Consider the following 23,694-nt stretch of genomic DNA (forward strand, 5'->3'; position numbering starts at 1 on the left):
AAGGGTCTCAAGTCCTCCTCACTTTCAACAAGCAAGATATGTCAACTGAGCATGGCAGGTTACTTAAAGTCTTCCTCCAATCCTGATGCTGCATTTTTTATCATGCCCTCTGACTTCTCTGGCCATTTCCTCCGCCCACAGCTTGAGCAAGTCTGATGAAAGGGTACCATCCTGCTGCACACCTTTCCTCATCTAAAGCCATGCAATTTTCCTTTGTTCTGTTCACACACTTCCTTTTTATCCAATTCCAAAGGAGCTCAATGGAGTGTTCCAGCACAGACTGTTACCCACATAGCTGAGAAGGTAGGTGGCACACAGAGTTAAGCACTCGCTGGGTCTCAATCCAAAAATCAGTGCAGAAGAAAGGTCTAATCTGAGGTCCTAATATCACAGCTATGAAAACTCTAGAGAGGACAATTCTACTTGACACACATAGCATCTTCATGAGTTGGTATTGTCTCAACAAGAACTAGAACTAATAATTAGGTTCCAGACCTGATCAGCGCGAAGTAACATCCGGCCATCTTTGCAGGGAAACTGTGACTAACATTAGAAACTCCAACAGTAGATCTTACAGTGACACAGAAGGGCAGTCCATGTATATCATGCAGTACTGGGTGGCAACATACTAATGGGAATTTAGTCCCTTAGAGAAAAATGAATGAAGGCCTCAATTATGAGGTTAGCTACTAACACAGACTCAAAGCAACATTACATGAAGGACAGGATAGAAGCCAGAAATGAAGGGATTGGATCATGGATAAGCCAATTCCCACATCTAGTTACTAGACATGAGGGCTAAGCAAAGTAAAATTAAATACCACCTGAGCCTTATCCATCCCCCTTATCGGTTGTGGATTGGAATTTTGTGATCCTTCAATTACCCACAGTGAGAAAACTGTGACTCAGCTTCTCAGAGTATCCAGGGATCTGAGATGTGGACTATGAAGGGAGTATTTTGAACTAAAATCTGTAAAATTTGCATTAACAGAGAAATAAAAATTTTGAATTATTTTTCTCTTTCATAATCTGATATGAAACAAAATTCTATACTTACATAACCAGTAGTTCTTTTGCATGAAAATAAGACAGCAATGTTCAGTTAGAATATATATATCCAATATTTATATATATCAAATATATAAATGTATACATATATTTGTTATGTTTGAGCCCGTTGCTACAACCACTGTGTCAATCCATATCATTCATGGTCTTCTCTTTCTCATAGACCTTCTGCTTTATCAGGCATGATGCCCTTTGCCAGGGACTAGTTTGTCCTGACAACATGTCCCAATTATCAAGCTCTATGTTCTTTTCCAGGGACTAGGCTCTCCTGTTAACATTTCCAAAATATGTGACTAGAGGTCTTGCCATGCTTGCTTCCAAGGAGTCTTCTAAATGTCCTCAGGGTCTTCTTGCAGATTAGCCATCCTAACTAGACATCATGAGTAGAGCGGCTTATGGGAGTTACATAAGCAGTCATTCATTCCTACCACTTTCGTTCATGTATTAAAGTGTCAATTCAATCGAACCTTAATTTAGCAACTCCCATATGCCCTTTGAGAATAGAAAGTGAATAATAGTAGAAGGCCCGTGGGTTTCAAAGCCAGAAAAATGCGAAATAATTCTAATTCTGCCACTTAATTAGTTAACTTTAGGCAAGTTATATGATATCCAGATCTAATGTTCTTTTCAGTCTAAAATTAATGGCAATAGCTCTTTCATAGGATTAGTTTGTGATGCCTGAAATAAATGATTTGTGTTAAGTTCAATGAAAGCTTTTTAATGAATAAATTATTTATTATTATTATTATAAAGATAACGTCTTAAGTTTCTGCCCCATATATCTGATCTAACTTTCCAATATTCATGAAAATATTTGTTATTTTTCTTCACTTTGTTGGAACAAACTACCTTGTAAACTCACTTTGTTTAAGATATATACCTCATCTTAAAAAACGTTTCCTCTGTAAATGCCTCTTATTACACCTTTATAAAAATAATTGCAGTCAGTATGAAGTTTTTAGTAATATTTTTGAAATGAGTCAACATTCCTCTGTCTTTGCTTTCCTCCCTCTTGTTTCTCTCATGAGACTAGTGATTAAACTAGCTTATATATCAGTGTTCCATTTTTATTGCATCTCTATGCTCGCCTTCATGTTACTTTTTGTTTGTTTTTTACATGTTATTTTCTAATCTATTATTTTAATTGAGAATTAATACATGTACTATATCATCCCATAGTTCAATCACAGCAAGCAGTATTTTGCAATTGCTACTATAATCAGTTTCAATCATGTTACTTTTTAAAACCTAAGTCTAACTTTTAATGTGCCTATTGCCAAGAGAATACATTCCAAAGACTCTTACATGGTTTGTGTGGTTATTCAAATAAACTTTTGACCTTCATTCCTCAATATTATTCCATTTTCCCAAAACATTCTAAACACTCTCTGCCATTGAGTGGATTTCAATATTCTTAAGCCATTTTGCCAATATTTATTGTACTTTTTGCCTCACATATATCTCTCTGATGCTTTTACTGATTCAGACCCATATTGATTATTCTTTAATCTACATCTCATTAATTATTTGAATAAAGAAGTCATCTGATATTTTCCTTTATTTATTCTCAGTTTATCTTTGTGTATCACGGCATGTGCTGCATAAAGATAAGAAAGTCATGCTAAAATTTTAAATGCTCCTATACCTTTCATAATAGCCAACTCAATAAATATTATAAAATGGAATTATACTAAGCACATTATATGTCTATACATCCACTGTCACAAGATCTTCTAATATTACATTTAATTAATGCTATGATTCCTTAAAATTAAGCTTAAGCTAGATGACTGCTTGTTTACCTTCAAGCCTTTAAGACCCCAGATGCTATATCTTTTGATAGCCAAGCACCATCAGCTTTCTTCACCACATTTGCTTATGCACCCATTTGTCTTCAGTGATGGCATTTGGGATGTGAGCACACAATGATATGATTTTTTTGGTTCTTTGATGCCTGATAGCTGATCCCTTTGGCATCTCGGGATCACACAGGCTGGTGTGCTTCTTCCATGTGGGCTTAGTTGCTTCTGAGCTAGATGGTTGCTTGTTTACCTTCAAGTCTTTAAGACCCCAGACACTATATCTTTTGATAGCTGGGCACCATCAGCTTTCCTCAACACATTTGCTTATTCACCCGTTTTGTCTTCACAGTTGTGTTGGGAAGGTGAGCATCATAGAATGCCAATTTAATAGAAGAAAGTATTCTTACATTGAGGGAGTACTTGAATGGAGGCCCAATGTCCTTCTGCTACCTTAATACTAAACCTATAAATATATTTCCCCATCCTCATATTTCTCCATCCTCATATATAAATATATTTACATATGTCCATGCCTTTATTTAGACCTCTATAACTGCCCTTTGCCGCTTAGTGTTTTCCTCTATTTCCTTTGACTTATCTCTTGCCCCACTATAATGCTTAGTCTTCATTTGGGTTTCAGTAATTCCTCTTGGTTATATTACACTTGCTCACACCAGAAGTTAAACAAGCAGCCATCTAGCTCATAAGCAACAAAGTCCACATGGAAGAAGCACGCCAGCCTTTACAATCACGAGATGTCAAAGGGATCAGGTATCAGCCATCATCAGAACAAAAAATCATATCACTGTGAATGAGTTGGGAGTGTGGAGTGGAGACCCAAAGCCCATTTGTAGGCCACTGGACATCCCTTACAGAAGGGTCTTGGGGAGGAGATGAGCCAGTCAGGGTGTGATGTAGCAATGATGAAACACAACTTTCCTCTAGTTTCTAAATGCTTCTTCCACCACCACCACCCGCATTATCATAATCCCAATTCTACCTTACAAATCTGGCTAGACCAGAGGATGTACACTGGGAGGGTGGAGAGAGGGTGGTTTGGAAAGGGGGAATCAATTACAAGGATCTACATATAACCTCCTCTCTGGAGGACAGACAACAGAAAAGCAGGTGAAGGACGATGTTGGACAGGGAAAGATATGACAAAATAATAATTGATAAATTATCAAGGGTTCATGAGGGAGTGGGGAGAAGGGAAAAATGAGGAGCTGATGCCAAGGGCTTAGGTGGAGAGCAAATGTTTTGAAAATGATGAGGGCAATGAATGTAAAAATGTGCTTTACACAATTGATGTATATATGGTGATAAGAGATGTATGAGCCCCTAATAAAATAATTTAAAAAAAACATCAGCAACAAAATTAAGCTTAAGCAATAAAAATTCAGGAAGAATATTTAAGGAGATTATATCATGATCTTGGGAAAGGCAAACTACATAGAAATAAAGGAAAATAAAAAGGAGAATAGAGAAATAATGATAATAGAAATTACTGATAAATTCCACTTGGTACAAAAGAATTTGTGTTAATCAAAAAAAGCCAGTAAGGAAGCAAACCTGATCCTGGGACAATTTATTTGTCATAAATTACAAAGATAACTATAGGATTATGTTTTTCAAATGAATAATATGCATTCAATATAATATGTGTATATACATAGATGGTTATGAATATGTATGTACACACACATAAAATATTACCAAAAATAAGATAGTATTACCACAAAATCATAAAAACCTTTATTAGATAAATTTATCATTATGTTACCCTTGTTTTTTTGGAAAAGAAATCAAAGATGGCTTTTATTGATGCTCTGATTTGGAAGGGATGGTAACATTCTTAAAACAAACATTGCCAGGACAAGTTAGAAAAGCAACGGAGATCTCTGAAATGACTTTATGTGACAAGAAGCCCGAATAAGTTAAGGGACCGGCGGCCTCCTCTGGCAGCGTCTACTTCATGTTCTTAACAAACTCCTCCCCCTTCTTGATGGAGGCTTTCAGCTCGGGGATGACGTCGGTGATCATCTTCTCCTCGAACGAGGACACCTTGCCGATGCCCAGGTTCTTCTCCAGCCCGTTTTTCCCCAGCAGCAACGGCGTGGAGAAGTAGGTGCAGTCCGTCTCCTGGGACTTCACAAAGGAGCGCTCGATGACACCCTCCTTGCCGTTCAACGCGTCCATGATGGAGAAGACGAAGTGGGCGCCCGCAGAGGCCATGGACAAGGTGGGAGAGCCTGCCCCTGCTTTTGCCTTGACCACCTCCGTGCCTGCCTCCTGGATGTGCCCGTGAGGGCCGTCAGCTGGGCTTGGGGGAAGTCCACCTTGGGCGTACACTGGGAGATCAGGGGGATGATGGGCTTCCCGGCGTGTCAGCCAATGACGGGGACGTTGACTGGAGCCGGGTCCAAACCCGTCAGCTCCGCCATGGAAGTGTTGGCCCTGATGACGTCCAGGGTGGTCACGCCGAAGATCTTCTTGGGGTTGTCCACGCCGTGCTTCTTGAACGTCTCTGCGGTGATGCGGCTGGTGGAGTTGACCGGATTGGCGATGATGCAGATCATGGCTTCGGGGCAATGCTGGGCACAGGCGGCCGCCAGGGTGGCCCCGATCGTGGCGTTGGAGTTGAACAGGTCGTCCCGCGTCATGCCCGGCTTTCTTGGGACTCCCGCTGGGACGTCGCAACCTTTCAAGCAGCCGGGCAGCTGCTGGGGTCCGAGGTACCCTTTCACATGGGCTCTGGTCTCGATGTGGCTCAGGTCCGCGGCTACTCCAGGGGTATGAGCGGTATCGTAGAGGGTCAGGCGGCTCACCAAGGGGCTGTTCTTCAGGAGGAGTGAGAGAGGCTGCCCGATTCCTCCAGAAGCATGGCTACGTTAGCATGGTTCTGGGCCGAGGTGCTGAAGCTGCTGCGGAGAGCAGCGGCCACAGCCGGGCGAAGACCGATAGCATGGCTGGGCGGGAGGGGCACAGGCCGGGAAGCAAAGGAGCTGGCGGCAAGCAAGTGACTCAAACGACCTCCACACGGGGGGGGGGGGGGTGGAGGGGGAGTCGTTACACTTGTTTTACAACGTCTCCATCCAGGTATACTTCCAAAGGCAATATTTCCATATCTTTTACGTTGCTCAGCATAATTCTTTGTTCTTTAATTTATACCTGTCAAAACAATAGTTTTTAGTATCTTCCTGCTACTCAAATTGTGTTCCTTTTAAATGCTCTTTGAATTTCGGGAACATAAAGAAGGGGCTAGATCAGGAGCACAGAGTGGATGGGGTAAAGTTTCTCAAAGAAATTCTCACGGCACAGTCAATACAACCCTCCCTAAATGAGCAGGCACCTTGTTAAAATGGGAAGGAAAGAATCCTCAGCATCATTTCCTACCCCTTTTGAAGCCAAAGCATTTGCCATTTTTTAAAAGTTTATTCCTAATGAGCCCCTTAATCATCCTGTCTCCTTCAAGAAAATTGATCAAGATTTGCCTTTGGAAGCTGAGTCTCTTTATCACACATTCAGCTTTGTTGTAGAAATAAAAGCAGGGTGACGCCGATCCACCCTGACCTGCTGGCGTGCTAGCTGCTCTCAGAGGAGGCCAGTCCTGATGCTCTGGAGAAATTCTACTCTGCAACAGCGGGCGCTGTGAGTAACGGATGCGACAGCAACTAACAACCCAAACAAGCTGATACCAAATATAAATGATACCAAATATCAACTAGACCTACTTTATATGTGTAGCTTGCAGTTGAATACAATATCGAGTATTACAAAATATACAATGCTATAATATTTTTTTCTTTTTAAATCATTTCATTGGGGGCTTGTACAACTCTTATCACAATCCACACATACATTCATTTTGTCAAGCACATTTGTACATTTGTTGTCACCATCATTCTCAAAACATTTGCTTTCTACTTGAGCCCTTGGTATCAGCTCCTCATTTTTTCCCTTTCCTCCCTGCCCCCCCTTTCCCTACAAACCATTGATAATTTATAAATTATCATTACTAGCCATGTCTTATACTGACCGATGTCTCACTTCACCCACTATTCTTTTGTCCATTCCCCTGGGAGAGGGTTATGTGTAGATCATTGTGATCAGTTCCCCCTTTCACTTCCCACCTTCCCCTTACCCTCCTGGTATCACTACTATCAATATTGGTCCCAAGGGGTTTATCTGTCCTAGATTCCCTGTGTTTCCAGTTCTTATCTGTACTATGTACAATGTCTGGTCTAGCCAGATTTGTAAGGTAGCATTGGGATCATGATAGTGGCGGGGAGGGGGGGCATTAAAGAATTAGAGGAAAGTTGTATGTTTCATCGGTGGTATACTGCACCCTGACCTGCTTGTCTCCTCCCCACAACCTTCTGTAAAGGCATGTCCAATTGCCTATAGATGGGCTTTGGGTCTCCACTCTGCACTCCCCCTCATTCAAAATGATATGATTTTTTGTTCTTTAATGCCTTATACCTCATGATCACACAGGCTTGTGTGCTTCTTCCGTGTGGGCTTTGTTGTTTCTCAAATAGGTGGCCGCTTGTTTATCTTCAAGCCTTCAAGACCCCAGATTCTATATCTTTTGATAGCCAGGTACCATCAGCTTTCTTTACTCCATTTGCTTATGCACCCGCTTTGTATTCAGCAATCCTGTCGGAAGGTGAGCATCATGGAATGCCAATTTAATAGAACAAAGTGTTCTTGCATTGAGGGAGTACTTAATTAGAGGCCCAATGTTCATCTGCTACCTTATTACTAAACTATAAATATATGTACATAGATCTATTTCCCCTTTGTCCTACATAAATATATTTACATATGTACATGCCTGTATTTAGACCTCTATCAATGTTCTTTCTTCTATTTCCTTTAACTTACCTCTTATCCGACTATCATGTTTAGCGTTCATTTGGGTTTCAGTAATTCCTCTTGGTTACATTGTCATTGATCAAGCATTACTAGGCCTCCTACACCCTCTTCATAATCGATTTTGGATCACTTGTTGTTCTTTTGTCTCAGGGTTTGCTAACACCCACTTCCTTTTCCCTGCCTCCCTCTCTCCTATGTTCCTCCAGAACCATTGGTCCATTGTTTTCTCCTCCAGATTGTTTATCCCACCTATCTTATTCAAGAATAATACTATGCAGAAAAAATTCTTAATAAGAAAAATTCATAATTTTTCTGTTTTTACTGTCTCAAAGGTGTACTCACAGACAGGAAGTGACTTGAATATGGAGTAATTTCCTATATCTGACATTTTAAAAATTAACTGTAGGCTTATGATAAGTAAATAAACAGTTAAATAAATAGGATAGAAACAGTGTATTACAACAAATAATAATCTTTCAAGCTTTTCCCCTTAAAATTATTACTTATTTACCTGCTTACATGATGTTCATTCATAAGAAGCAGTAGAAAATGATGGTTTCCAAAATAATTGTATAAGAAAAATGATTGTATTTTTATCAATGTTTTCACACCCATTATTTTAAAACCATATAAATAAAAACTTAAATAAAATTTATATTCCAAAGCAAATGAACATTTAATTCATGCCAATTTACAGCTGCATAACACAGAAAAAGTAATTTTTTTAATTACTAAAAGCAATGAAAGAGCTACTGTATGTCAAACTGACATTTTAAACAGAGAATTAGTTACTGGTTGTATTTAATATCGGCCAAGACACAAGTATCTCTTTGAATGGGATCTGAAGGTATGGCTTTCTTTTCACATGTGCATACCACATGAGCAGGTGAAAGTGCGTGTGAGGAAAGCATGATGACAGGTCAGTGCTCAAAATCTAATCACTTCAATATGAATCTCAACATCTCATATAAATAGAATATTTTTTAAGCCAGTAGCATTCAAGATATTTAAATTAATTAGTGTATGTGCTCAAAAGTAGTTTAATTTCTCTATTTGGTTTCATCATATCTTTACACTATATAATGCAAAGCAAATGCAAATGTACTGCTGCATAATATTTGATATCTGAAATCCAAATATTAATTTAATAAGCTGATTAGAATCACAAGTGGTGTACATATAATAGAGAATGTGTAGAAACATTCCTCTTCTCTCTCCCTGTTCCTAATCCTGTAAGGACCCTTGCTTTCTTTGGAGACCTGTCATAACATTAACTACAGAATAACTTTTTACACAAGTAAATTTTTAATAATTTAACTAATAAAATCATTCAATCCACTGACATGCATATACTTTTATTTGACTAGTTTTTGTTCTGCCAGATGTTGGTAAAAGTTCCTGAGCTATCACAGTGAGAGCTGCCTTGCTCTTTTCTGCATAAGAGGCAAGTAGTGTTCATTTCTTTTTTCTTGAAGAATTAAAAAAAAAAATTTAGGGTATTTTTTATTTCTAATTTTAATGTTATTATAAGTTTCTTATTGCTTTAAAATTTTGGTTATTCTTGACGTTTCTAAATTCTTGGGTAAGTTAGCTATGATATAAAAAATTAAGTTGGACTTTCTTTGCAGTTAGTAAATTAGGGCTACCCCCCATTAATTTTTATTAAGAAAATGTATCATCTATTTCTATAGCCTAGTTTTACCTAACTAAGTTGATCATATTCCTTAGAACTGTTTATTTGAATGAAACTATACAGTGAAGCTGCAATGTACATAAAATTATTCCTAAGTACAGAGATTTCCAGCTAAATGAAATGTCATAAATTGTACTGACTCCTTATAAATAAATCCTTAGTGGTTGTACTGAAGAAAAAACAAACAAACCAGGAACAATATTGCCTATAATTATCAGTGTAAAGTTGATCTTTATGACTACAGGTAAATCAAACACATAACATTCTACATGTCTGAGTCATAAAAATAATATATGGTATGTTGGTATTTAGCCAATGTAATGTTTTAGCCTATTTAAGTTCTTAGTTTTGATTATTTATAAGATGCAGCTAAATAAACCTATTAGAAAAGCTTGTTAATCACTTTATGAATAGATCTCTATATTTATCTATAAGTTTCTGGGCAATTAGTAAAAACATATATTTCACCAATTTTGGACTAAATTAAATAAAGTCCTTTAGTGTTGACCAAAATGTTTTACTTATGCTATTTCAATATTTAGTCAATTCTCACTCAGAGTGATCCTGTAGGAAAGGGTAGAGCTGCCTCTGTAGGTTAAGGAGTAGAAAGTTTTGTTTTTCCCCTGAGGAGCAGCTTGTGGTTTCAAACTGATGGCCTTTTGGTAACCCACTACACCATGATTGTTTATTTTGCTATTATTAGCAACTCTAGGAAATCATTGTCAGTGTTACAGCTGGTCATCCCATACCCGTGTATTGCTTGCATGTCCCATGAGTTGATCATGATCCCTAACCACCCCCTATGTGCCATGGACCAAAACACTGCAGGGGGAGTTCTGTTCTGCTCAGTGTAGCCGTATCAGAGCTTAGGGTGGTGTCCCCTTTGTTAGGTCATATTGCTGAAGGCTTTTCTCTTCTTCCACGACCTTCTACTAAGGATAATGACCTTCTCCAGCTACTGCGCACTCTGCTTTTCTGTACATAAATCCAAGGATTGATGAACTATAGGGACAACAAGGAGAATAGGGTTAATGGTGTTGGGGGTGAGGGTGGTGTAATAGGGAGATGATGTCAAGGAGTCCAGGAAGAAAAAGATTTGGAAACTGAGTTCCAGGCTTGACAACCTACAGGTGCAGTCCTGCCCTCCACTGTAGTGTGCTATGAGCCAGCAGGGACTCGAGAACAGTGTGTTAAGAGTTGAGCTATTCCTACAACAGGCAACTCCCTCCAACATGTGATCATACCACAGGCATGGAATCCAGAATTATATTGTGTCACATAGGAAATGATGGCTAGATAGATCATATTAATGTACCTAGCTCCACATCTTCCTGGTATTTTCTGCTTCAGTCTATATCCATTTGCTACAAGTAAGTTATTTCAAGCCCCTTCTGGATCCAGCGTGAATTTCTGGCATTCTCTCTTTCCTGCAATTGTTTTAAAATGATCTTCAGCCAAATTTTTCTAGGTGAGAAATTAATGATATTGGTCCATTATTTCCTCATTATATTGGATCACCTTTCTTTGGAATGGGCACTAACGGATCTATTACAGTTGGTTGGCCAGGTAGCTGTTGTCTGAGTTTCTTGGAACAATTAGTGATCACTTTCTGCAGTAGTTTGTTGGAATACTTCAATTGGTATTCCTTAAGTGCTTAAAATCATTTTTCTTTGTTAAATTTCTGTGCAGCTTGAATTTCTTCCTTCAACGCTATTAGTTCTTGTTTAAAAAAATCATTTTATTGGGGCTCTTACATCTCTTATAACATTCCATACATCCATTGTGTTAAGTATATTTGTACATAAGTGGCCATCATCATTTTCTACACATTTACTTTTATGTAAGCCCTTGATATTCTGGAAATAGTTGAATGTCAGCAAGTTCTGTGTGGTGCAGGGATGCTTCATTACTTCCTTCTTCATTTTGTTTCTTGTGTCCTTCAATGGTTGGCTCAGATTGTTTTTGTTAGTTGCCATAGAGTGGGTTCCAATGCATAGCAACCCTATGTAAACAGAATGCCATGCTGCCCAGGCCTGCACCATCCGCACGGTTGGCACAAGAATCCTTTACTACAGCTACCATAGGCTTTTGAGATTTCCTCACCTTTTTAAGCTTGAAAAATGCCAAGCGCATCCTTTCCTGATTGTTTTTTAATCCCAGGTCTTTGCATATTTTATTACAACACTTTATTTACTCTTCTTGGGCTGCCCTTTGAAATCTGTTCCTTTGACATCCTCATACCTGCCTTCCATTTTGTTGTTGTTGTTGCTACTGTTAGGTGCCGTCCAGTAGGTCTGACGCAGAGTGACCCTGTTGCTAACAGAATTAAGCACTGCCTGGTTGACTAGAGAGCAGTGGGCAGGTTTGTTTGCTGGTGTTGTTGCTACTTTTTATGGCAGTACTTTACCATCTTCAAAATTGTTATGTTTGAGCCCTTTGTTACTGCCATTGTGCATTCCACTCCATTGAAAGTCTTCCTCTCTTTCACTGTCCGTCGACTTTGCCAATTAAGATGTGCTGTACCAGGAACTAGTCTCTGTTGATTAGATATCCAAAGGACATGAGAAAAAGTCTCACCATTCTCACTTCTGAGGAGCATTCTGTACTTCCCCAAAGACAGATTTCTTTGTTATTGTGACAATCCATGGGAGTTTGCTAAATTCTTTTCCAGCAATATCATTCAAAGACATCAACTATTTTTGGTCTTTCCTATTCACTGTCCGACGTTCATATGAGATGAATGAAAACACCATGGCTTGGGTCAGGCTCATCTGAGTCCTCAAAGTGACCTGTATGTTCTTAAACTCTTTAAAAAAAATAAGTTTATTGGGGGTTCGTATAATTCTTATCACATCCAGAGTGTCAAACACATGTGTACATTTGTTGCCATCACCATTCTCAAAACATTTGCCTTTTATTTGAGCCCTTAATATTGGCTGCTCATTTTCCCCCTCCCTCCCCACTGCCCCCACCTCATGAACCCTTAATAATTCATAAATTATCTTGTGTGCAGATTTTCTCAAGGCAAGCAATCCACCTTTAGATTTATTGGTGGTAGCTTCTTTGAGTATTGATTTGGATCCATGTTCATTTGGGTTCTCTAGAGTAGAAAATCAAGGACACTTTCATGTATTGTATATTGGAAAATGTTTATACCAATAAATGGCCTCCAAATTTGTAGAGATACGTAAGTCCTGCTTGGCTCGAGTCAGGCTTCTTCTGACTCCTGAAAGGTGATGAACAAGAAGCAGGATAACAAAGCAGAGTGAACAGGCAGGCTGGCATAGAGGTTACATGAATCCAAAGTTGGCTGTTCGCTGAATGAATCCACCAGTGGTAGCTCACTGACCGCTCCTGAGATTGGCACCAGGAGCTAAGGGAACCAGCATTGACAGAAGAAAGGCCAAAGAAGAATCGCCTCTGCTCACTCTCTCTTTCAAAGAGGTGTCGTCAAGCTTAGACACAATTCTTAGGTTGAGCTACACACCTACCCTTACCCAGAAGTTTCTATTTGACACACTCGCTTACAATAACGGGATCTAAGCAAAATGAAAAGCATGGAAAGTTCAGTATATTATGTTTATCATGATATGTTCTATTGGTCCAGTTGGGATATTTGGGTTCTTTATACTTAGCTGCATCCCATCGTGATGGCTGTAGTCCTTGATCAAGTACTTCAAGCCCTTCCACATGTCAGCATGCAAGAGTAGATCACTGGCATATAACAGGTGGTTAATAAAAATTTCATGCATGTTTATCTTCATATAATCTAGTTTCTCAGATTAGTCGCTCAGCATTCAGATTAAATAAATATAGTAAAAGGATTAAATTCTGACTTACATCTTCTGTGCTTTTAAATTGTGCGGGAAACCCTGTTCTGTTCATATGAGTGCCTCTTGGTCATGCCTGACCACAATGAAGTTTTCTGGAACTCTTATTTTTCACAATATTATTCATAGTTCGTTGGGGTTCATGGAGTCCAAAGATTTTTCATAGTCAATAAAGAAGAACACATATTTCTACTATCCTGTCCTTTCAGTAAAGACCCATCTGATGTCAGCACTGTTATCTCTCATTCCATATCCCCTTCGGAATCCAGTTTGACTTTCTGGATGCTCTCAATCAATATACTACTGCAAATTTTTTAAAACTTCTCTTCAGCAAAACTTTAGTTGCATGAGATGTTAAGCATACTGTTCAGTAATTCCCCACATTCTAGTGTGGCAGCATTTTGGGGATGAACAAAGTATGGATCTTATCCTGTCAGTTGGCCTTCTATCTGTCTTCCAAATTTCTCGGCCTAGCATCCTGAGAGCTGCACCAGCTTCGTGAAACATAATATATTAACATGGTATTATTTTTTAGTTATTCTATATTCAGGTGCAAGTCATATTTTCTGACATCCATTTTATTCTTTCTTTCCTATATTTACAGTAACTTTTGCTTTCTTCATGAATTATATTCTAAATGCTAACCCAGAACTTATCTGGCCTTTGGTGATTCGTGTTAAGTGCATCAAATCTAATCTGGACATCTTCTCTAGATTAGGGTTGCATACACTCAAGGAAAGTCTTGTGGTGCTGTGGGTTAAACTTTGGCCTGCTGATCCCAAGTAGGAGATTAAAACCCTCTAGCCACTCTGTGGGAGAAAGACAAGGCTTTCTGCTCTCGAAAGACTGACTGTTCCAGAAACCCTATGGAGCAATTCTACTCCATCCTATGCGGTGACTGTGAGTCAGCCTCCATGAGCTAGAATTGACCTGATGGCAGTGGTTTTATATCCAAAGTGTTTCGCCTTGATTGACTTAAAAATTTTTTATCAGCATTCACTTGAATTTATGGTCCAAACCACTGTCAATCCTGACCTTCTGAAAGATAATATTGAGCTGTTCTACCATCTCTTCTCACAAATTGGATTGTGAGAAATGATTGGATTTGTGTGTATTCTATCTAGTGGATTCACATTTATAGTTGCCATTCATGTTGTTGATAAAAGGTATTAGCCACAAATAAATTGTTAATCTTGCAAAATTCTATCCATTTCATGTATTTTAAAATTTTTCAGCATTAGTGGATGGTTGGCAAAATTGGCTAATAACCACATAAACTAGCTTTTCTTGTAAGTGTGTAGATATTATTCTATCCTGGGCAGAGGTATATTTCAATATAAATCTTGAAACGATCCTTTTGATGATGATAGTGACATTATTACTTTACAATTTGTCTTCCTGGCATAGTAGAACATATGGTTGTTAAATATAATAAGTCACAGTCATAATAAATAGGTGTTAAGTGAGAAGTGCTTTTGATCATTACAATATAGAAAAACCTGAAAAATTAACTGACATTATATATTCAAAATAAAACGAATGCACTTCAAATGATACATGTCACTCAAACACTATGTAAAGTTGAATCCATTACTTAATATCTTCTAATACCCTTATAAAAAAATTAAAATTGTAGCCTAAAAATGGAAGCTATATGTTGTGAAACATCTTTGTGCAGAGATGAAATTGTCAGAGACAGGGATTCTCTATTTTATTCAATAGTGATAATAATTAAGGTGTAAAAGCTGAAAAATAAATGCAAACAAATAGGTCGCTATCTTGGTTGCCAGCAACGTGACACTTACTCACTACTGACATCTAGGTGGTTCCAATTCAAAGCAACCTGTCTATGTGTCTTATAGGATAGAATTACCAAGACTCTAACCCTTTGAGGAATACAAAGCATCTTTCTCCCACAGAGTGGCTGGTGGTTTCGAACCACTGACCTCACAGTTAGCAGCCCAATGCGTAATCACTGTGCCACCAAGGCTCCTCATGTGCACCCTTCAAGCTCCAAATCAATGTTGGCAATACACTTACATGGTTGCCTTGATGTCTTGTAGTATCAAAATAGAAAATCAAATGGGAAACAGAGTGAGCGACTCCCTGCTGCTCTATAGCCATTCTTTAGCTATTCCGTATTCAAGAGCAAGCTCCAGAGTACCTTCTGACATCCATTTTAGTCTTTCCTATGTTTTTGTTATATATTGTTGGGTCTCTTGGCTGACTTAGCGGTAATTACGACTTACCCTAAGGTGTTTGTACCTGTTATATGCAGGCTGGAAAATGAATCAGGCAAAGTGTTCCAGGATCTGCCTGCCCTTGGAACCAATGAAATTCAAGCTCACTTGGAGCCAGTCATGCTTCTTTTTTGGATTTTACAGGAAATAAAAGTTACAGTTTCTGGTCCTTTATGAATGGGAAATGAAATCTGCAGGGCTTGTGGGAAATTCAGGGCAATCTCATTTAATGACTCCTTATGTAATGCATACTTATTTTAAAATTGCTTGAAGGCAGAAGTTAGGTCATTTTTACAATCTTCTCTCCGTAGAGAACTTAGCATAATAAACATTTGTTGAATAAATGGATAAATAACACAAAGAACCAAAGGAGGCAGCTAAACTATCTCTTATTGACCCATGCCTTCAGTCCCTCCTGCAAGTGGTCTCTAGTTGTATCACCACATTTCCCCTTTTCGTTCTCTCCATGTGTGATCTCATTTATTTCCTTTACTTCAATTTCCTCTTATATGGTGATGTCTCCCCAATTTATGCATCAATTTTGACATTTCTCTTATGTGTCAAACTCATTTGGGTGTTTCTCCTACAGAAACTTGTATGTGGTTTTGAAACAAGGTTCATATGTTGTAAAATTAACAAGACATAAAGGAAATCTATGGCTGGAGCGAATGACAAAAGAGCCATGTTACTTTGCACAAGAGCACTAATAAAACATTCGTGATTCATATACAAATAACAAGACATATTTTAAAGACATAGTTCTCAAATAAACAGTGACATACTTCAGAAAATATAGGATTTGTGCATTAAACAAGTAAAGGTAATTGTATTGTAATATAAGAAAAGATGGATCTTACTGAATTATAGAGACACACAGATTCCACAAATACAGAAGAAAATCATACCACAAACACTTCTAAAGAAGAACACAGGAAAAAAGCAGAGTGAAAAGGAATTTCGTATGCAGCACTGTATTTCGCTGTGTTCACTCATGTTTCCATGCTATAAATCATTTTGTATTCCATTCCTCAACTACCTGCACTGATTAGATATCTGTAGAGTGTGGCATTGACTTTGGTTCCAATGTAAATGCTTCATTGCTTGGACTCACCGCCAGCCCTCACAGGAGCAGCAGTCATGAGATCAAATGCTGCATTGGGCAAATCGTCTGCACAGACGTCCTCAAAATGCTCAAGAGAAAATCCGTCACGTTGAGGACTCAGGTGTGCCTGACACAAGCTAGGGTGTTTTTAGTACCTCCTTTTTATTCAAAAGGTTTGATAATGACTAAGGTAGACCAAAGAAACATTGCTGTCTTTAGTTTCCCACAGGTAGCTGGAGCAACCAAAAAACTATGCTAGAAAGCTCTGCAGAAAGGAGGGTTGTGAGACTCGTCACATGAACCTTGGACATGTATTCAAGGAGCAGCAACCAATTCCTAGAAAAGGACCTCATGCTTGAAAAACAAAATTATCCAAAAAGAGGAAGACCCTTACTGAAATGAATCGACACGGTGGCACAACTATTGGCCAAAGCACCACGTAATGTGAAGATGGCATCCTAATAATAGCAAACCACTTTGAACCAAAGCAAATACTACATCGTAACAATGTATATTCTACTAAGGTAATACAGTATAAAATAATTTTATAACAAAACAGTTATTTTAGCAGAATACATAGGATTTCTGTAAATAAATAACTCCATTTTGATCAGCTGTCCTGTGGCTAACAAGTCAATTCTGACTCATGTGATTTATATGATAGGATATAGAACTTCTTTGAACGATTTCCAAACCTGTAGTGTTTACAAAACTAGATTGTCACAGCTTTACTTATGGACTCATTGGGTAAATTTGCTGCACAAGAATTCTTTAAAGTTTTGGACATTAAGGATCTAACTTTGAGGACTAAGGTGCATCTGACCCAATCCATGGCATTTTCATATGCATGCTGGACGTTGAATATGCATGTCTCATACGCATGTTGGACGTTGAATAAGGAATACCAGAGAAGAATCAATACATTTGAATAATGATGCTGGCAAAGAATCAAAAGTGTCATGTACTGCCAAAGAACCAACAAATCTTGGAATAAGTCGAGCCAGAATACTCCTTGGAGGAATGGATGGTGATCCTTTGTCTCATATATTTTAGACATATTGTCAGGATAGGTTAGTTCCTGGGAAAAAGGGAAAAGAGAAAGATCCTGGCACTGTGAACTGCCACAGTGGCTGGAACAATGGGTTCAAACATAAGAACAATTGTGAGGAAAGTGTAGGACCTTGTGGTTCATTTGGTTGTAATAAGGTAGCTAAAAATCTGAACCAACTCTACAATACCTAATAATAATAGCATGCCATTCATACATCCTAATTAGAATGAAACAAAAATCCTTAAAAGCAAAACCCTCTTAAACCATAATTAAGTTTTCCAGATGAGCATTAAGAAATTGAAACCCATACAATAATACTTAGCTACAACTTTCTCTTTTATTTTGTCATTAATAACATCGCTGGCAAGACACGGTGTTTGAAAACTCAGACTCAACAAAGCATTAACATTTTATTCATGGGAAAAAAGTCTATTTTTCTCATCATGTTCAAATTTTACTTCCTTTCAATATATTCATAAGAAAGTTCAGGCTCATTTCTATATTCTCTTACCACATAGAAAGAAACATCTCTGATTATCAGTCTGATAAGAGTTGGGTGTGTTCTGTCTCTAGAGCAATAATTAAGTAGGCAGACCCTAGTAATCACTCCAGGGATGCCATCCACGAGCATAATTAGATCAAGTTGCCTAATGACTCGCATGACTTTGAGAAATATGAGGTGGTATCAAAAGGTCCGAGTACAAATTTAATTATCTTTTCATTTCATTTTCCCCCTTGCAATGTTAGTATGTTTTCACTGAGGTTATGTTTAATAAACATTTGAGTAAAACTGAAAAGAATCAAGTGAAAAACTTGTAAGCAGAGTAAAAAGAAAACTTGGAAATATATATATGAGCAAACTTTCTCAATAAATTAGACAATGTGGTTAAATTGAAATTTAGGTATGATTGTTTGTCACCTGTGGTTCTTGCCACACAGAGATAACAGAATTTGTTATTACATATTATATTTATGTGTGTGGACTGTACATTTCCTCTAATGGATTTTGACTTTCTCAACAGTGAGGAAAATACTGTATTCACTTCTGTAAGTAAATGTAAACCTTACATAAAGCTGCCTTCAGAAGTGCATTCTGAATAACAGATTAAAGAAAAAATAAAATTATCTGCTGAACTAAAAGATTTGGCATCAATAATTCAATATATGTAAAACCTTTGTAGTGCTTTTATTTCATATCTGCCACTACAATCAATGTTCTAATGCATGTAGGATTACTTATACTGAAAACTAGAAGAAGTGATGGAGATGGGTTTAAAGAGTATATTAACTAGAAAAAGTGTGAGAAAGCTTAAATTTTACATGTTACTAGTGAAAAATAAAGGCACTTCACAGCCTCTCCAACCTGTCTGTCCAGCTCCAAATTCCATTTTAACGAGTGTGTAAAGTCTATGCAGTCGGGTCTGCAGCCGCGGAGAAAGGCTGACCCAGAGCCGAGATGGCAGTCCTCTCCACGGAGTATGGTTCCGTGGTTCTCACTGGTGCTGCCAGCTTCGTCGTGGTAGCTCATCTCGCCGTCAAGGTTGCCAAGGCCCGCAAGTAAGGAGGCGTACCCGACCATGTACAGCCCGGACCCCGAAAACGGGCACCACTTCAACTGCATCCAGCGAGCCCACCAGAACACGTTGGAAGTGATCCTCCCTTCTTGTTTGTCCTAGCTGCTGGAGGTGTCTACCACCCGCGCATAGTTTCTGCCTTGGGCTTGGCTGTTGGACGTGTTCGCTACGCTTAAGGCTGTTACACAGGAGAGCCCAGCAAGCGGAATCGCGACGCCCAGGGCTCCATTGCGCTCATCGGCTTGATGGGCATGACGGTGTGCTCTGCTTCCCAGCATCTTGGTTGGGTGAAAACTGACTTGGGTGCTGGGTCCAAATGCTACCAGTGAAGCATAAGGGTTTAGAAACTCGCATTCATTTAGAATGATTTACCTTATTTTCCAGTTACTCCCCCTCCCTAAATACAATAAAACCTAAGTGGCTTCTATATATATGCAGTCCAGGGTTTTTTGCTGTCACAATTTTTGATTTTTAAAGTTCTGGGATATGATAAGGACAAAAAGTCAGAGTTATAGAAAATAGTACACAATCTTAATCTAGTTTTGTTCAAGACTGAGCATCTAGAACATAATGTTAGGCAGAATTAGGTAAAGGTGACCAGACGTCCCGTTTTGGCGGGAAGTCCCGATTTTTAACAATTTTTCACGCGTTCCGCGGCATTTTAAAAAAGATTTTTGGAAAGAATGCACGACAAGCTAGGGTATACAGTTTTGGGCTGTCATATGGCTACTTCGCCAGGATATGAGTTATATCAATGGTGTCCCGCTTTACCAGTTTTTAAATCTGGGCCAGGGAAAATTTGTGACAATGAAAGGGAAGAGGACGGGTTCGGGCAGGTGGACTAGAGAAACCAATGCCATGATGCCCATACATGTAAAGGAAAGAGGTTTACTTCACCATGGTCCTGCTCAATACTCACCCTCAGGAAGGGAACCTGGAAGACATGGATGCTATGCCAAATTGAGCTGAAGAAATGAGAAGGTGCCCGACTAGCAGATAGAAAGAATAGCATCTGAGGCCTTAGGGGCTTGTTTCCAAATAAGCAATCATCTAATTGAGATGTCAACTAAATCCACGTGGAAGAAGCACACAGATATCTTGATCCAAGGATTGTAAATTATATAATCCAAAATCAAAAGAAGGAATAGTATCAGAGCCTAAATTGTGAGATTCTGGTTTGCAGAAGGCTATGGATGGCAGTAGAAACCCAAGATAGATTTGTGAGATCTACACAGGAAATAAGCCTCCAGGGATTTCCCTCTATCCATAACTGAGGGATTGAAACAAACTGGCTACCAAACAGAGAGCATTGGAGAGACAACTATAGATCAAAATGATAAACCTGACTTGACCGGTTCAAACCTTGTCATTTGATACACTCTCTGACACCTGACACATGAAAAATGTTTTCAAAATTGTCTGTGTTTTGTTTGTTTGTTTTTATATATTGGGGTTAAACTCTGATATATTTTGTCCTTGACTGTAGTGCTTTTGAATTATTGTTGTATTTTTTTTTTGGTACATGAAACCCAGGATGGATGAACTTACAGAGACACAATGTAGAATAAGGGTTCCTGGGGTACAGTTGGGGATAAAGGGGAGCTGGTATAAAGGAGTTCAGGAAGAAATGGAATGTTTTGAAACTGATTGTGGTAGCAATTATACAGTACCACTGGATGTGATTGAACTGTGGAAGGATGTGATATCTGTATTAGCTCAAAAATATGTTTTTGAAAAAAAATTAAATATCAAGAAATGTCCCAGCACATTCCATCTCAAGTCCATAAGTCCCTCTTCAGACTCATGCAACCATATGCAATGGTGCAGAATGCAGGAAGATCACAGACTGGTGGATGCCAAGTCCTGTGGATCCAAGGTCAGTGAAAATCTGGCAAGGTGCTTGCAACTACCAGGGTGGCCACTAGAGTCCCCACAAGCAGGAAAGCAGAGTGCAAGAGAGTGACGGAGGTTCCCAGGGTCTTCCTTATGAGAAGGTCATACCTCCAATGAAGCACCATTAGATTGTGACCTGATTGACAGGTGAGATTCCACCCCTACACTTTAATACATTTTCAAGATAACATCAAAGCATCTAACTACCACAGAAGGTAACAATGAAAGAAATCCGACAACAAAAGGGAGGTGGAGGCATGCTTTCCCCAAGCTTCCCTAGCACCAAGGACTTTGAAGGTCAGATAAAACAGGTTTGATCAATGGAAGGGATGGAGATAGTGAAAATATGTGGGCAGGAAAGGCAGGATGTTCCCAGTACCTCACAATGGCTGAATTGACTCTTCAGGGAACGGAGACACGGAGACCACATGGGCTCTGCGACACAAAGGTACAGGTACCTGGAAAGGAGTGGTATTCTACAGAAAGCCAATGAATCGGGAACATCTGCCAGAAAGCCAGCCCATGTGGAAGGTCTACCATTAGCAGAATAAAGTCTAGCTTTTAATTTTTCACACATTTGGGTGAGCTGGGAACCCTTCAGTGCTCCATACACCAAAGTACCCCCTTCAATAAAGAGTCCATTCCAACATTTTCTCTGACTCTTGTCTGAATGATATACCTTGATTGAATTATTTCTTGCAAGTTGGGAAAGAACTGAGAGAGAAGAAACTCAAAACTGTGTGTTAACTTCAGAATAAACTAAAACCACAGCCATCGAGGCACGGCTGTCTGAGAGCGCCCCACTGAGGGCTTCCTAGACCTCAACTGTGGGAGTGGAACACCCAGTCTTTCTTTTGCGGATGTTCTGGTGGTTTCAAACCACTGACCAAGCAAATATGACATATAGCCGGAGAGCAAAGCAGCAGCAAAAAAGAAAACCCACTGCCGTGTAGTCATTTCCAGCTCATAGCAACGTGTGTTTACATTCTCTACATTTACCAATATTGGATAGAAACAAGACCCTTATTCTAGGTTTCTGTTTCTCTCAAATGTGGAAAGTGCTTGGAAGTCATCCTTCTCCTTTATATTACAATGGAAATGACAAAAACAATCCAAACTGAGCAAACTGAGTATCACTGGCTTTTTCTGGACTCAGTGGTTAATTAGCTTTCCAAAGAATACTGAGAAACAGGTAAACCAGGATAATGACGGCCAAGATCCATTTTCCAAAAGCAGCAGTTGGAGATATAAAATGGTCCAAACACTTAAATGAAACTTTGACTAATTGTTGGAGACAAAGTGTGGACTGGAATGGGAATGAGGCATTCCTGGAGGATAGATACAGTCCTAGGGCTACTCCCATTCCTTTGTGGTTTTACTTTGAGGAAACTTATCAGGTTCTCATGATGAAGAGCCAAGAAAAACCACCTGGTAGAATGGACTGGAGGAGGGCATGATTCATCATTGTGAAATAAACCAGACCATTCTCCATAACAAAGACATTGTTTCCAGGAGAAAATGTTTCTCCAACTCATTCACCTGGAGGATGGCATGTCTCCCACTCCAAGCTCTTGCTTACTTGTAGCTGACTTCAGGGGGAAGTCAAAGAACAGTGTAGGATTTAAAGGCAAAAGAAGAAAGCCCATTAAAACATTGAAATTTCATTATTATATTGTAGGTTGCCCATCCATTTACACCTTAACAACACACCACCATGACCTGCAATATAATTAAAGGGAGTTAAAAACTGAAAGATTCAAAATCCAAACTCTCGAGTAGGAATACTTAGAGAAGCACAAAGTCTAGAGGTAACACAAAAACAAAGGTCTTAAAAGAATTTGAAGTCAAAGCAACCAATGCTGCCACAATTATATTCTAACTCCATGCTAGATTAACATAAAACCATATACTAAGTACCTATTTAACAGTTCCCATTAGGAGTCCTGGTAATACAATGATTAAGGGCTCAGCTTCTCTCCGAAAAATTGATGGCTCAAACCTAGCAATTGCTCCATGGAATCAAAGACCTGTGACCCGCTTCCCATCAATATGACCACTGAAGGTACCCTTTGAAGCAGTTCTATTCTTTTATCATCATTAATGGTTGGAATTGACTTGATGGCAGACAGCCACAACGTTGTGCAATACAATACATTTCAACAAAAACTACAAAACATGTGGAAAAGGCAGGGAAAGTGTGCTCAGAAAGGGCAAAAGAAGTTCCAGAACTATCTGCAGATATGACACCAATTTTGGATTTATCACACAGGAAATTTAACATATCTCTGATGAGTATGTTAAGGCATCTAATGGGATAAAACAGAATATATGCAATATATGATCAGAAAGGTAAGATGGTAATTGAAATTGAAAACTAATCAGCACAAAATGTCAAAATTAAAGGGAAAAATCCTACAAAACATAAACACTGTATTAGAAAGAAGAATGTCTTTGAGGAGCTCATTGGTTTACTTAATATAGCCGAGGGGGGAAAATGAGGCTGAAGATATGACTTAGAAATTCTCCAGATCAAATACAAAGGAGGCAATTAAAAAGGAAAACA

The 23,694-nt window shown here is 38.8% G+C and overlaps 2 pseudogenes; one reads left to right on the forward strand and one right to left on the reverse strand.

Moving 5' to 3' along the window:
• Nucleotides 1-4,838: 4,838 nt before the first annotated feature.
• On the reverse strand, nucleotides 4,839-5,533 carry LOC142456496 (malate dehydrogenase, mitochondrial pseudogene; annotated as a pseudogene).
• Nucleotides 5,534-19,120: 13,587 nt separating this feature from the next.
• On the forward strand, nucleotides 19,121-19,567 carry LOC142456094 (glutathione S-transferase 3, mitochondrial pseudogene; annotated as a pseudogene).
• Nucleotides 19,568-23,694: the final 4,127 nt, after the last annotated feature.

The sequence above is a fragment of the Tenrec ecaudatus genome, chromosome 9 (genome assembly GCF_050624435.1).
Source record: "Tenrec ecaudatus isolate mTenEca1 chromosome 9, mTenEca1.hap1, whole genome shotgun sequence".
Taxonomy (NCBI): Eukaryota; Metazoa; Chordata; class Mammalia; order Afrosoricida; family Tenrecidae; genus Tenrec; species Tenrec ecaudatus.